General features: G+C 38.5%; 1 protein-coding gene and 1 long non-coding RNA gene across 5 annotated transcripts in view; one reads left to right on the plus strand and one right to left on the minus strand.

The window, feature by feature from the left end:
* ccdc177 (coiled-coil domain containing 177) overlaps positions 1–14,219 on the minus strand; it is a 173,403-nt gene that overhangs the window by 127,093 nt on the left and 32,091 nt on the right. The window lies entirely within an intron of this gene.
* On the plus strand, positions 12,583–13,862 carry LOC143414034 (uncharacterized). Its single transcript, XR_013094601.1, has 3 exons — positions 12,583–12,687; positions 12,764–13,339; positions 13,525–13,862. It is a non-coding gene; the product is annotated as an uncharacterized LOC143414034 (long non-coding RNA).

The raw sequence follows: 14,219 nt of genomic DNA on the forward strand, positions 1-14,219 counted from the left end.
TACCAGAAATCCCCTGGAGACCAGGCTCTGAAGCGCATTGGACATTTATATTACAACAACAAAGAGCACGAGGAATCGTTTAAGACACATTTTAATATTAGTGGAGATTTGAGTGGAGATGACGCAAAGAATGCTTCTCTGTTTATAGTGGACCTAAAGGCACCTGAGCACAGTGCAGTGTATTACTGTGCAGCAAGCTTTGCACACTGAGAGGAAAACCCCTCCCTGTAATACAAAAACTCAAAACCATTAAAGTGGATGGTTTTAAACTAACATACTCCTCACCACATCTTGGTTAGATCCCAGCCAGTATAAGTTTCACTTCACTTTTCTCCTCAACCTCAATCAGTCAAAGCCCAATATTTAGCTCCCTAAAAAACATAAATTGGAGGAAAATATGATCCATATTCTCTTTCTCTGTCTGACAGATAATATGCTGTTTGCGTAACATAAGATTATCTAAAAGTGTAAATGTTATGATTTAAGCAAAATTGTTTTTTTTAGCGTTTCTATTCAGGTGTCAGAGTCTTGAGGTCCGTCAGTCTCCCTTTGAGTTCATCACAAATGTTGGTTCAGATGTTCTGCGGCCATGAAAAGACTGACTACAGAGTGATGCTCTGGTACCAGCAGCAGCCTGGAGAGAAAGCTATGAAACACCTTTTCTTTAAACTTCAAAGTTGTCACATTTGAAGACCAATTCATGATCATTTCAATATCACTGGAGATTTGGGTGGGAATAGAGCAAAAAAGGACTCTGTCCCTAAACAGCATGCCAAATTTCAGAGCTTATGAAGCTTTCACAGATAAAGAAAGAAATAACAGTGTGTACCACAAACACAGAAACACTATTTATTTTCATGAGGTGGCAGTATGTCTGTAGTATAATGGCTCTTCAGAATCCACTGCATCACTGTCCATTTTCCTGGTGGGAGGGTTTAACGAGAAATGAGATATGAACGATCAGCAGAACTGAATACACAGTTATGAAAGCACAGCCAACATAACAGCTCTGTTCCTGAGTTTAGTTATGCAACACAACATGATCATCACATACTTCTGCATAAGCCTTAACATTATCCTCGTGTCAGGTAATGAACGCTTAACTTTTCAAGTCTTCAGGATTTACTCTTATATTGGAAATTTATTTCTGATGAGGTTTCTGATGTTTTTTGTTTGTTTGTTTTAAACACAGGTTCTTCATTCAGTGACCGAGTCCACCAGGATCCAGCTGATATGTATGAAATTCAAGGACAAACAGCAGAAATCACCTGTTCGCACAGTATAGACACCTATAATGTAATCCTCTGGTATAAGCAAACAGAAAACAACCAACTGCAGCTCCTGGGACACGTGTATTCAACAAACCCATCTGTAGAGCCTGGAGTGACTGTGACAATTGCTGGGAATGCAAATAAAGACAAGACCTGCACACTGACAATTAAAGATCTCTTCATGAACAGCAGTGCAGTGTACTTCTGTGCTGCTAGATACCACAGTGCTACATATCACTGATCCACAATACAAAAACCTTCCAATTGCCAGTTTTTATCTCTTACAGCTCACAGACACTTGCACCTGTATTCTAACCAACATTGATCTTGTGATTATAATCCAGTACTAAAATGGGAGGTCCTTAGATTTAAAACCTTTAACCTCCACCCACCATAATAAATAATGACAGGCATTAATATGTACAATGCCAGCTATCACACTGTAGAGTATCACGGTTGAACTGATATCCTCGTGTTGGTGTTGTTCACAGATCATCATACTAAATGTTGTTCCAGGATCAACATTGCAAGTGACCAATCAGAATGTTGTGACGTCATACTTTTGCGACTTCGGGAAAAACCGGCGTAAAACAAAAAACTGTACTTAAGCTGCGTGAAACCACCTCTGTCTGCCGATCAACGGACCCTGACCCTAACCCTAACCCTTTAATAAACAGTAAGCAGAATTGATATTGTCCTTGCAACATTGGAATTTCATGAATGCACGAATGGCTTGGCGCGCAAAATAATAACGTCACAACAATGTGATTGGTCACTTGCAATGTTGAACCTGGAACAACATTTTCATAATGGTCTGGGAACAACACCAACACGAGAATATCAGATCATCCAGAGTATCACTATGATTCCTCAGGTGCTTTTCACATTTGTTGTACCATCTCTGAGGCTTCAGGATACATGATTGATGCAAGAAATTGAAAAGAAAAAAAAAAAAGTCATAGTCATTTGTACTGGTACATTCAAAGACCAGGAGAGACTGAGGCCTCATCATCTACACATTCTTTGGTGGGAAACATGAAAACAAATAGTCAGGCAGCAGAAAAGACATTGAGAACTCTTAATGTGAATAATTGTCAGTTTTGGCCGGGCAGTTATTTCGTATTTAGCAAGAATGGCATCTTTTACTTTATCATAGACTTCCGAATCAGCAATGTCCATATGCACATAAGCACTACGTGCTTTACCTGTGAGCAGAGGTACAAGTCAAACAGCCCATTCTTCTCTCGGCCAACGGCAGACTTGAGCCATTCTCTCAAAAGTAGTGAGAAAATGCTCAATATCATCATCTGGAGTGAGTGGCAACAACTTGGGATCTCTCTGGTGAAATGGTTCCTGTCTTGGCAGAGACCACATCTGCTGACCAGTCAGACTAGGCCCCTCATCAGGTTCACCTCCCTCCTCGATTTGGTTGTTCTCTTGTTCCTGCTGCTGTTCTGTCATTTCTTTCACTTGAACTTGAATTTGCTGAAACTGATGTTGCATACTTTTCCATCTTTGTTCTTGTCGGGCTGATTCTCTGTCCATTCTCTGGTCTCTTGTTGCTTGAGACTGCATCAATGATTTCACCAGAGCTGTCAGTTCATCCAGTCTATCGCCAGGTTTAGCTCCTGCTTTAGCCACTGGATCAGCTAGCACCTTCCCCCCTTCCTCTGCCACGTCATTACAGTTATTCTTCTTTCCACTTCTCGTCATCATATTTACCTTATTCATTAGAGGCAGCACTCCTGACACCACTTGCCAGTTTTGGCCGGCAGTCATAGGTTCTGTCCAATAATATGACGCGAGACTGGAGTAAAACACATCCATGGACTGACACTTTATTAAAGAAGGAGCATGATAACAGCACAAAACACTCACTACAACTAAACAAAATGGCTTCCTTTTATACTCTACCTTTTCAGGTGAGCATCCGGAATAGCCCAAGTATAGGGGTTAACTAATCAAAATGAAAACATAACCCTCCACACAAACAAACATACAATAACATTAAAGCACATCACAAACATATACATATTTCCAACACATACTATAAACAAACCAATAAATGGTAAATGGCCTGTATTTGTATAGCGCTTTTCTAGTCCCTAAGGACCCCAAAGCGCTTTACACAACCTGTCATCCACCCATTCACACACTGGTGACTAAGCTTCACCCATTACTATCTAAATTAAAACCCTCTTTAACCATACTCCCTAACCTGGCACACTGGTCTGCTCCAAGAGCTCTTAAGCAGGTGATTGCTTTCACTCTTTTGATCCACATCCTGCAAGAAGCAACCAGGACAGGTGAGTACCTTTATAAGTTCTCATTTCACATATATTTAGGTTATTGACAAATGATTAACTGCAAGCAGTTTTAACTTTGGCTCTTCTCTGACACAGGTAGGATGGTCAGTCCCCCTGTCTCTTCACCTTCACAAGCTGTCAATTTAATCGTATGTCAAAATAAACCTAATAAAAGACTCCATAAGAACTAATGTGTTTTCTTTATTACCCTATTTTAAATTCCCAATCCAACAATTTATCATTAACAATGCCAACAAGGTAATGGAACCCCTGGTCTCCATTACAATAATATGCAGCAGAATGACAGTGGCATGTATTTTTGTCCTATCAGCAAACAGTGACATGAGAAGCAGGAGAAGCTGTACAACATCCGCTCGGCAACTAATCTAACATTGGAAATGACTTGACTTTCATGTCCTCCCAGTAGGTGGCACAGGAGCTCAAGAAATACAGATATCAAAACCTGCAGCAACTGGCAAAGTGTAAGAGTCACTCAGGGTTCAAACAGGAGCTGCTCATGTTTATCAGACAACCGGAGACAAAGTCCAACAGGTCTTAACCACAGAAAGACAGAAATCCCATGGAGCCCAAGCCATGAAGTGCACTGGACATGTGCAATAAAACAGCAAAGAATGACATGATCCATGAAGATGTGATGTTTTTTCTACCATTACAATGGGTGTGTTCAGCTTTCTCGCCTGTCTGTGAGAGATCAGCATTACAATCTGAAGTCTTTGTGGTTACAGTAGCTGAAAGCATTTTGTAAATAATCCTTGTAAATAGTAAACTTTAAATTTGTATTCACGAACACTTTGTAGCTTGCCTTATAAGGAGGGAGAGGCCCTTTTTTATTCAAATACTTCATTTTTTGTTTCTTGGTTTTTGAGAGTTAGAGAATAGTCTTTAGTTTGCTTATTATTTTGTAAGGGAAGAAAAAAGATGATTAGATGTTTTTATTTGTTTTGGATTGCATATCTTCAAAGTGACAAACTGCTGCTCATAAACTTGGATTTTTCTGTGCTGTTGACTCTATAGGAGTAGTATGTGGGCAGCAGTTACACTTGATGTAGGCCCAGGAACGAAACGTCAGAATAAAAAAATATTTTAAGGTGATTTGAGTGGAGAGGAAGAAAAGAATGGTTCTCTGTCTATAGTCGACCTCAAGTCACTTGAGCACAGTGCAGTGTACTACTGTGCACACAGAGGAAAAACCCTCCCCTTAATACACAAACTCAAAACCATCAAAGTGGATGGTTTTGAACTGATCATACTTCCCCGACCTCTTACATACCAGCCAGCATAGTGTTCGCTTTTCTTTTAGGTCTTAGATAGATCAGTAAGGTCACACAGTTGATCTGAAGTCAGAACACAGTGATTTAAATCCCTATAAGTCTTAGGCACATAGTTTAACGTGTTATCAAAGGAAGGTCAACATGTTTAATTTTCTCTTTTTCTGTTGAGGTAATAACTTCTTTACTTAAAATGAGTTGATCTTGACATGGAGGTGGTTTCTTCAAATGTGATTATCAAAGTTGCACAAATAGAGCACAGTGCAGTGTACTATTGTGCAGCAAGGTATGCACAATGACAAAAAGCCCCACTGAACACTACAAAAACTGCACAGTTTTTTGTTTTGTTTACATTTGGTGGTCTTGATAAGACAAGCTCTTAAGCACCTGCTTTAGTGGTTTGTGGCCTAATCCAGTCATGTAAAAATGTATTAAATATACCCTTGTTCTATTATCATTTATCTAAGCGTGTTATTTAGAGTATGCATTGTTTATAAAACCAGGAAGAAAGAAAAAAATAGAAAAAAATAAGTACAGCTTTAATTCACATAAGTAGAAAAAGCAGACATGACAGACCTCCAGACCGTATAAATGTTTGCATTCTCTTTTGTTCCTACCAGGTGGGGCTGACCTACATCTCAACACATACACTATATTGCCAAAAGTATTCACTCACATCCAAATCATTGAATCACTGGTTTTAGGAGATGGTGATGAGCATTTTCCATAGTGTCTGATATTCTGCAAGTTAAACAGTAAAGGATCAAAAGCAAACATATTTTTAGCTGCAGTTTCATTTTACTTATGTAATATCTGCTCTGTTGATATCACATTGGTTTATTCCTTAAATGATATGATGCTGAGTGAGAAGGCACTTACAGAAGACACTAAACTTGACTTAAATACTGCAGTACAGCCAATATTTTACAGTAACACATCTTATATTGCTGCTTGACTATTACATTTCTCGTTTTATCTTTAATTTGTCCATCACTGCTCATAGCAGGTGTAGTCAGGTCCACCATAAGCATTTGGACAGTGACAGTTAAATACTGCATGCCACGGTCTGCTAATTATACATGGAAACATCAGATCATTGTCAGGGCAAAACCATACACATAAAAAACCCACATGCATTTCTGCAGCTCCCCTTTCAGATAAAAATATTCTTCTCTTTTTTTTAAATATCCTCTGGAAGGCCTTTTGATTTATTACACCACATCTGCTGTCAAACTACTGAAATGGTTGCTCAGGAAACAGCTTTAGCTATGAGAAAATCATTTGTTTTAAAGGAATAGGAAATAATAGGAATAATAAAAATCTTTCTTAACACATTGTAAAATAACACTATGATTGCTCAACCAGTCATCACTTTCATATTCTCATCTCTGTGGCTTCAAGGTACATAAACATTAATTATTGTTGTTCGTTTAAGACCTGAACACGTTTGCTCAGAGCATTTTTAGTATTCAAATATATTTTCTTCTTTCAGTTTTTTCCTAGGATGTGTTTCAATCCCGTAAAATGAACTGGTGTTATGTTAACGAAGCTTTCACAGACAAAGAAAGAAATAACAGTGTGGAACTCAAACACAGAAACACTATTTATTTTCATGAGGTGGCAGTATGTCTGTAGTATAATGGCTGTTCAGAATCCACTGCATCACTGCCCATTTTCCTGGTGGGAGGGTTTAACGATAAATGAGATATGAACGATCAGCAGAACTGAATACACAGTTATGAAAGCACAGGCAACATAACAGCTCTGTTCCTGAGTTTAGTTATGCAACACAACATGATGATCACTTTCTTCTGCATAAGCCTTAACATTATCCTCGTGTCAGGTAATGAACGCTTAACTTTTCAAGTCTTCAGTATTTACTGTTATATTGGAAATTTATTTCTGATGAGGTTTCTGATGTTTTTTTGTTTGTTTTTTTAAACATAGGTTCATCACTCAGTGACCGAGTCCACCAGGATCCAGCTGATATGTATAAAAATCAAGGACGAGCAGCTGAAATCACCTGTTCACACAGTATAGACAGCTACGATGTAATCCTCTGGTACAAGCAAACAGAAAACAGTCAACTGCAGCTCCTGGGATACATGTACATAACAAACCCATTTGTAGAGCCTGGAGTGACTGTGACAATTGGTGGGGACGCAAATAAAGACAAGACCTGCACACTGAAAATTAAAGATCTCTTCATGAACAGCAGTGCAGTGTACTTCTGTGCTGCTAGATACCACAGTGCTACATATCACTGATCCACAATACAAAAACCTTCCAATTGCCAGTTTTTTATCTCTTACAGTTCACAGACACTTGCACCTGTATTCTAACCAACATTGATCTTGTGATTATAATCCGGTACTAAAATGGGAGGTCCTTAGATTTATTTATAATAAGAGGTGGAGGTTAAAGGTTTTAATTAACAACAGGTGCTTTTCACATTAGTCGTTTCATCTCTGTGGCTTCCAGGTACATGTTTAATGCAAGAGATTTTTTTTTATTTTTTTAATTTTTTTAAACAGGAGCTCCCATTTCAGATAAAAATATGCTTCTCTTTTTATTAATATCCTCTGGAAGCCCTTTTGAGTTATTACACCACATCTACTGTCAAACTACTGAAACAGTTGGTCAGGAAACATCTTCTGCATCGAGTTAGCTATGACAACAATCATTTTAAAAGGAAATAAAAAGCAACTTCTGAGCTGTCAGCAACTTTGGGACTTTGAACCTTTGAATAAAATCACCTTTGACACAGCTCACAGTCACTGGTGTGGTCTGAGAAAAATGTAGCTTTTTCATGAATCTGGATATAGTGGATAGAATTCAGTGATAGAAATGAAAATTCAAGCATATTAATGCACCATCAATTTTAACCCAATGGTGCTGCTTGAAGCCTGGATGCACAGTTTCCTGAGCAGATAGCAGATAGTTCTGCATAGATGAAGGAAAAGATGATGAAGATGTTCAAGGAGATATAGAATAACATGGTGAGGTGCTGAAAAAGGACAATCCGTTACAGGTTTTTGTCACTTTAAGCCATTTCATAACGTGGCAGTATGTCTGTGGCGTAGAGGCTGCTCAGAATTCACTGCATCACTGCCCATTGTTTGATGGGAGGGTTTAACCAGAAATGACAAATGAATGATCAGTGTAGCTGAATACACAGTTATGAAAGCACGGAAGACTTAACATGCAACTTCTTGAATATAATCATGCCACAAAATATGATAATCACTTTCTTCTGCATAATCTTAAACATTATCCTGGTTTCAGGTAATGCACCTTTTTTACTTTTTAATTTTTTATCCTTTACTCACATATTTGTTGTTTTATATTGTTGTGAGATTTTTTGTTGACATTTTTCACAGGTTCCTCACTCAGTGACCAAGTCTTCCAGACTCCAGCTGATATGTATAAAAATCAAGGACAAAGAGCTGAAATCAACTGTGTACACAAGATAACTAACTATGATCGAATCTTCTGGTACAAGCAAACAGAAAACAGTCAACTACAGCTCCTGGGATACATGGTAGTAACCCGAGACGTATTAGAGCCTGGATGGATGGTTGAAATCAAAGGGAGTGCAAATAAAGACCAGACCTGCACATTAATAATAAAAGATCTCACCCTGAACAGCAGTGCAGTGTACTTCTGTGCTGCTAGTTACACAGTGCTACATAACAATAATACTCAATACAAAAACTTCTTCACTGTTAGTCTTCTTACAGCTCATAGCTGCTTGCACCTGTATTCTAACCAACATTGGTTTTGTGATTATAACCCAGTAAGGGAATGGGAGGTCCTTACTGTGAGGGAAAGCCTTTAACCTCCACCTACCATTATAAAAAGCAGGAGACTTAAATAATGAAAGTCTCTCTCATCGCATTGCACAATAACACTATGATTGCTCAACCGGTCATCACTTTCATATTCTCATCTCTGTGGCTTCAAGGTACATAAACATCAATCATTTTTGTTCATGTAAGACCTGAACACGTTTGCTCAGAGTATTTTTAATATTCATTTATATTTTCTTCTTTCAGGTTTTTCCCAGGATGTGACTCAATACCCTGAAATGAACTGGACTTATGTTAACGAAGCTTTCACAGACAAAGAAAGAAATAACAGTGTGGAACTCAAACACAGAAACACTATTTATTTTCATGAGGTGGCAGTATGTCTGTAGTATAATGGCTGTTCAGAATCCACTGCATCACTGCCCATTTTCCTGGTGGGAGGGTTTAACGATAAATGAGATATGAACGATCAGCAGAACTGAATACACAGCACAGGCAACATAACAGCTCTGTTCCTGAGTTTAGTTATGCAACACAACATGATGATCACTTTCTTCTGCATAAGCCTTAACATTATCCTCGTGTCAGGTAATGCACTCTTAACTTTTCAAGTCTTCAGTATTTACTGTTATATTGGAAATTTATTTCTGATGAGGTTTCTGATGTTTTTTGTTTGCTTTTTAAAACAGGTTCCTCACTCAGTGACCGAGTCCACCAGGATCCAGCTGATATGTATAAAATTCAAGGACAAACAGCAGAAATCACCTGTTCACACAGTATAGACAGCTACGATGTAATCCTCTGGTACAAGCAAACAAAAAACAGTCAACTACAGCTCCTGGGATACATGTTAAAAACCCGAGACGTAATAGAGCCTGGATGGATGGTTGAAATCAAAGGGAGTGCAGATAAAGACCAGACCTGCACATTAACAATAAAAGATCTCACCCTGAACAGCAGTGCAGTGTACTTCTGTGCTGCTAGATACCACAGTGCTACATATCACTGATCCACAATACAAAAACCTTCCAATTGCCAGTTTTTATCTCTTACAGACACTTGCACCTGTATTCTAACCAACATTCGTTTTGTGATTATAATCCGGTACTAAAATGGGAGGTCCTTAGATTTATTTATAATAATAGGAGGAGGTTAAAGGTTTTAATTAACAACAGGCATTAATATTTACAATGTCAGCTGCTTCTCATTGTAGAGTTACGTTCACTATTGTTACGTTCACACTGCTGGTCTTGATGCTCAATTCCGATTTTTTGATCAAATCCGATTTTTTTGTCTGCTTATTCACACTACAAATAAAATGCGACAGCAAACGCGCTCTAGTGTGAACCCTCAAAGCGGCCCGCATGCGCAAAAGAAGATGTCACACACAACGCGCTCTGTTTAGACCCAGAGCAAACAATATTGTTTGACTGATGGCCCTTAATATAAAGACTTCAGACTTTACGTTTACCAATTTTTGCTTTAAGTTATTTTGTTATTTACATAATAATGTAGATAACTAATAATTATCCTAATTATTGCTGTTTTAGAGAGGAGCGGTGCTTCAAAGGATAGTTGCAGATTTCTGTCAGAATCTGCAGTTTATACAGTACAAATAAAATGTTTACGTTGTCTTCCCAACAGTTTCACTGACATCTACACTGGATGGCCAGGAAGCGTTCGCGATGTCTTATCGGGCGCTGATAATTGCTGTCTGTCTTGTGTCAGTGACGTAAAAGACGGATTTAATGCGACATGACCATTAAAACAGCAGTCGCTTTCTAAAACATCGGATATGTATCAGATTCAGTACCACATACGAAAGTGACCCAGATCGGATTTGAAAATATCGGATTTGTGCCGTTCACACTGTCATAGCATGATCGGATATGGGTCGCATAGGGTCAAAAAAAAAAATCCGATTTGATGCGCTTCCGCCTGCAGTGTGAACGTAGCCTTAGACTCCTCAAGTGCTTTTCACATTTGTTGTCTCATCTCTGTGGCTTCCAGGTACATGATTCATGCAAGAGATTTAAAAAAAGGAGCTCCCATTTCAGATAAAAATATGCTTCTCTTTTTATTAATATCCTCTGGAAGCCCTTTTGAGTTATTACACCACATCTACTGTCAAACTACTGAAACAGTTGGTCAGGAAACATCTTCTGCATCGAGTTAGCTATGACAACAATCATTTTAAAAGGAAATAAAAAGCAACTTCTGAGCTGTCAGCAACTTTGGGACTCACTGGTGTGGTCTGAGAATATTAATGCACCATCAATTTTAACCCAATGGTGCTGCTTGAAGCCTGGATGCACAGTTTCCTGAGCAGATAGCAGATAGTTCTGCATAGATGAAGGAAAAGATGATGAAGATGTTCAAGGAGATATAGAATAACATGGTGAGGTGCTGAAAAAGGACAATCCGTTACAGGTTTTTGTCACTTTAAGCCATTTCATAACGTGGCAGTATGTCTGTGGCGTAGAGGCTGCTCAGAATTCACTGCATCACTGCCCATTGTTTGATGGGAGGGTTTAACCAGAAATGACAAATGAATGATCAGTGTAGCTGAATACACAGTTATGAAAGCACGGAAGACTTAACATGCAACTTCTTGAATATAATCATGCCACAAAATATGATAATCACTTTCTTCTGCATAATCTTAAACATTATCCTGGTTTCAGGTAATGCACCTTTTTTACTTTTTAATTTTTTATCCTTTACTCACATATTTGTTGTTTTATATTGTTGTGAGATTTTTTGTTGACATTTTTCACAGGTTCCTCACTCAGTGACCAAGTCTTCCAGACTCCAGCTGATATGTATAAAAATCAAGGACAAAGAGCTGAAATCAACTGTGTACACAAGATAACTAACTATGATCGAATCTTCTGGTACAAGCAAACAGAAAACAGTCAACTGCAGCTCCTGGGATACATGGTAGGAACAAGCCCATTTCTAGAGCCTGGAGTGACTGTGACAATTCATGGGAATGCAAATAAAGACCAGACCTGCACACTGACAATTAAAGATCTCACCCTGAACAGCAGTGCAGTGTACTTCTGTGCTGCTAGTTACACAGTGCTACATAACAATAATACTCAATACAAAAACTTCTTCACTGTTAGTCTTCTTACAGCTCATAGCTGCTTGCACCTGTATTCTAACCAACATTGGTTTTGTGATTATAACCCGGTAAGGGAATGGGAGGTCCTTACTGTGAGGAAAAGCCTTTAACCTCCACCTACCATTATAAAAAGCAGGAGACTTAAATAATGAAAGTCTCTCTCATCGCATTGTACAATAACACTATGATTGCTCAACCGGTCATCGCTTTCATATTCTCATCTCTGTGGCTTCAAGGTACATAAACATTAATCATTTTTGTTCATGTAAGACCTGAACACGTTTGCTCAGAGTATTTTTAATATTCATTTATATTTTCTTCTTTCAGGTTTTTCCCAGGATGTGACTCAACAACCTGAAATCAGATGGAGTTATGTAACGAAGCTGCAGAGATGAACTGCAGCCACAAAAAAGATATATCTCATAGCCAGATGTACTGGTACATTCAAAGACCGGGCGAGACCATGAGACTCATCGTCTACACAGCTTTGGGTGGGGCGCCCGACTATGGTGGGGCGCCTAAAAACAAATATTCAGCTCTAAAAGCAAAAGCTGAGAACGGCGCTCTAACTGTGAATGATTTGCAGCAGAATGACAGTGGTGTGTATTTCTGTGCTGTCAGCAAACACAGTGATGTGATAAGTAGGAGAAGCTGTACAGAAACTGCTCAACAATTAATCTGATATTAGAGATGACTTGACTTTTATGTCCTCCAGTAGGTGGCGATGAAGCTCAAGAAATACTGACATCAAAACCTTTAGCAGCTGGTTTCAAGAGGAGGGCGTCAATAAAAGTGTGCATGGGGAAAATGTTCATATCACTCACTGTTCTGTTTTCAGACAGAAGCTCATCATGCTGACATTATTCAGTTTGTTTTGGCTCACTGGTAATCACATTTATCATCCAAGGATCCCAAATTATATTTCGTTTATATGCTGATTATTCATTTTCTCTGTTTCTAGGTGTTTGTCTGGGTGTTCAAGTTTCCCAAACACCTTTGGAAGTTTTCAGAAGACCTGGAGAAAAAGTCCAGCTGGTCTGCAGCCATGAAAAGACCGACTACATGCTCATGCAGTGGTACCAGAAATCCCCTGGAGACCAGGCTCTGAAGCGCATTGGACATTTATATTACAACAACAAAGAGCACGAGGAATCGTTTAAGACACATTTTAATATTAGTGGAGATTTGAGTGGAGATAACGCAAAGAATGCTTCTCTGTTTATAGTGGATCTAAAGGCACCTGAGCACAGTGCAGTGTATTACTGTGCAGCAAGCTATGCACACTGAGAGGAAAACCCCTCCCTGTAATACAAAAACTCAAAACCACCCACTTTAATGGTCTGATGGATCTAAACTGAACATACTCCTCCCACCTCTTGGTTAGATCCCAGCCAGTATAGTGTTCACTTCAATTACATCTTAAAGTTTAAGACAGATCAGTAAAGTCCGACATCAAAACACAGCAAGTTCAATTTAAGGACACATTATCAAAGGAAGGTCACAATGACTGTTTTTCTCTTTTTCTGGTGCCTGACAGGTAATACCTTGTTTACACACCATAAAATCCTGTTTACATTTATATTGTGTCATTAAGTGTATCATCTGTTGTAATTTAACCAGAATTTTTTATGTTTGTCTATTCAGGCGATGTTAACATGGAAATGGTTTCATTAAATGTGTCGGATTATTGTCTAAATTGAATTTTCTTCATTCTCTATCCAGGTGTCTGTCTGGGTGTAAAGGTCCGTCAGACTCCCTCCGAGTTCATCACAAATGTTGGATCCAAAGTTGAGATTTTCTGCAGCCATGAAAAGACTGACTACAGGGTGATGCTCTGGTACCAGCAGCCACCCGGAGAGACAGCTATGAAACTCATTGGGTTTTTAAACTTCCAAGCTGTCACATTTGACCAAGACCAATATAAAGATCATTTTGATTTTACAGGAGATTTGAGTGGGGATACAGCAAAAAATGGCTCTCTGATAGTCAAAGTGACACAACATGAGCACAGTGCAGTGTACTACTGTGCAGCTAGATATGCACAATGACAAAAAGATTGTCTGAACTTTACAAAAACCCCACAGCCTGGAATCATCAGTGGTTTGAAAAAAGAAAATAAACTGATTTGAGACACCTGTTTTTGTGGTTTTTGGTTTTTACTTTTGATACAGTTTTACTGGCTTATTACAATTTTACCAGACTAATGAGATTTCTAGTGTGTAATAAAAACTTAAAAGCAACCCAAGTTTTTTGGATAATTCAGGTGAAATAAGAGAATAGAGATTCATGCTGGAACTTAAGCTTACAGTAATTCATCACTAGAAAAACAGATGGTAAGTTTGCTAGTTTTACAATGAAACAAATCTTTGCATCTTGACATGACCAACAGTGAAACAGTGAAGATTAGCAGAACAGAA

Source organism: Maylandia zebra, linkage group LG19 (assembly GCF_041146795.1).
Source record: "Maylandia zebra isolate NMK-2024a linkage group LG19, Mzebra_GT3a, whole genome shotgun sequence".
NCBI lineage: Eukaryota > Metazoa > Chordata > Actinopteri > Cichliformes > Cichlidae > Maylandia > Maylandia zebra.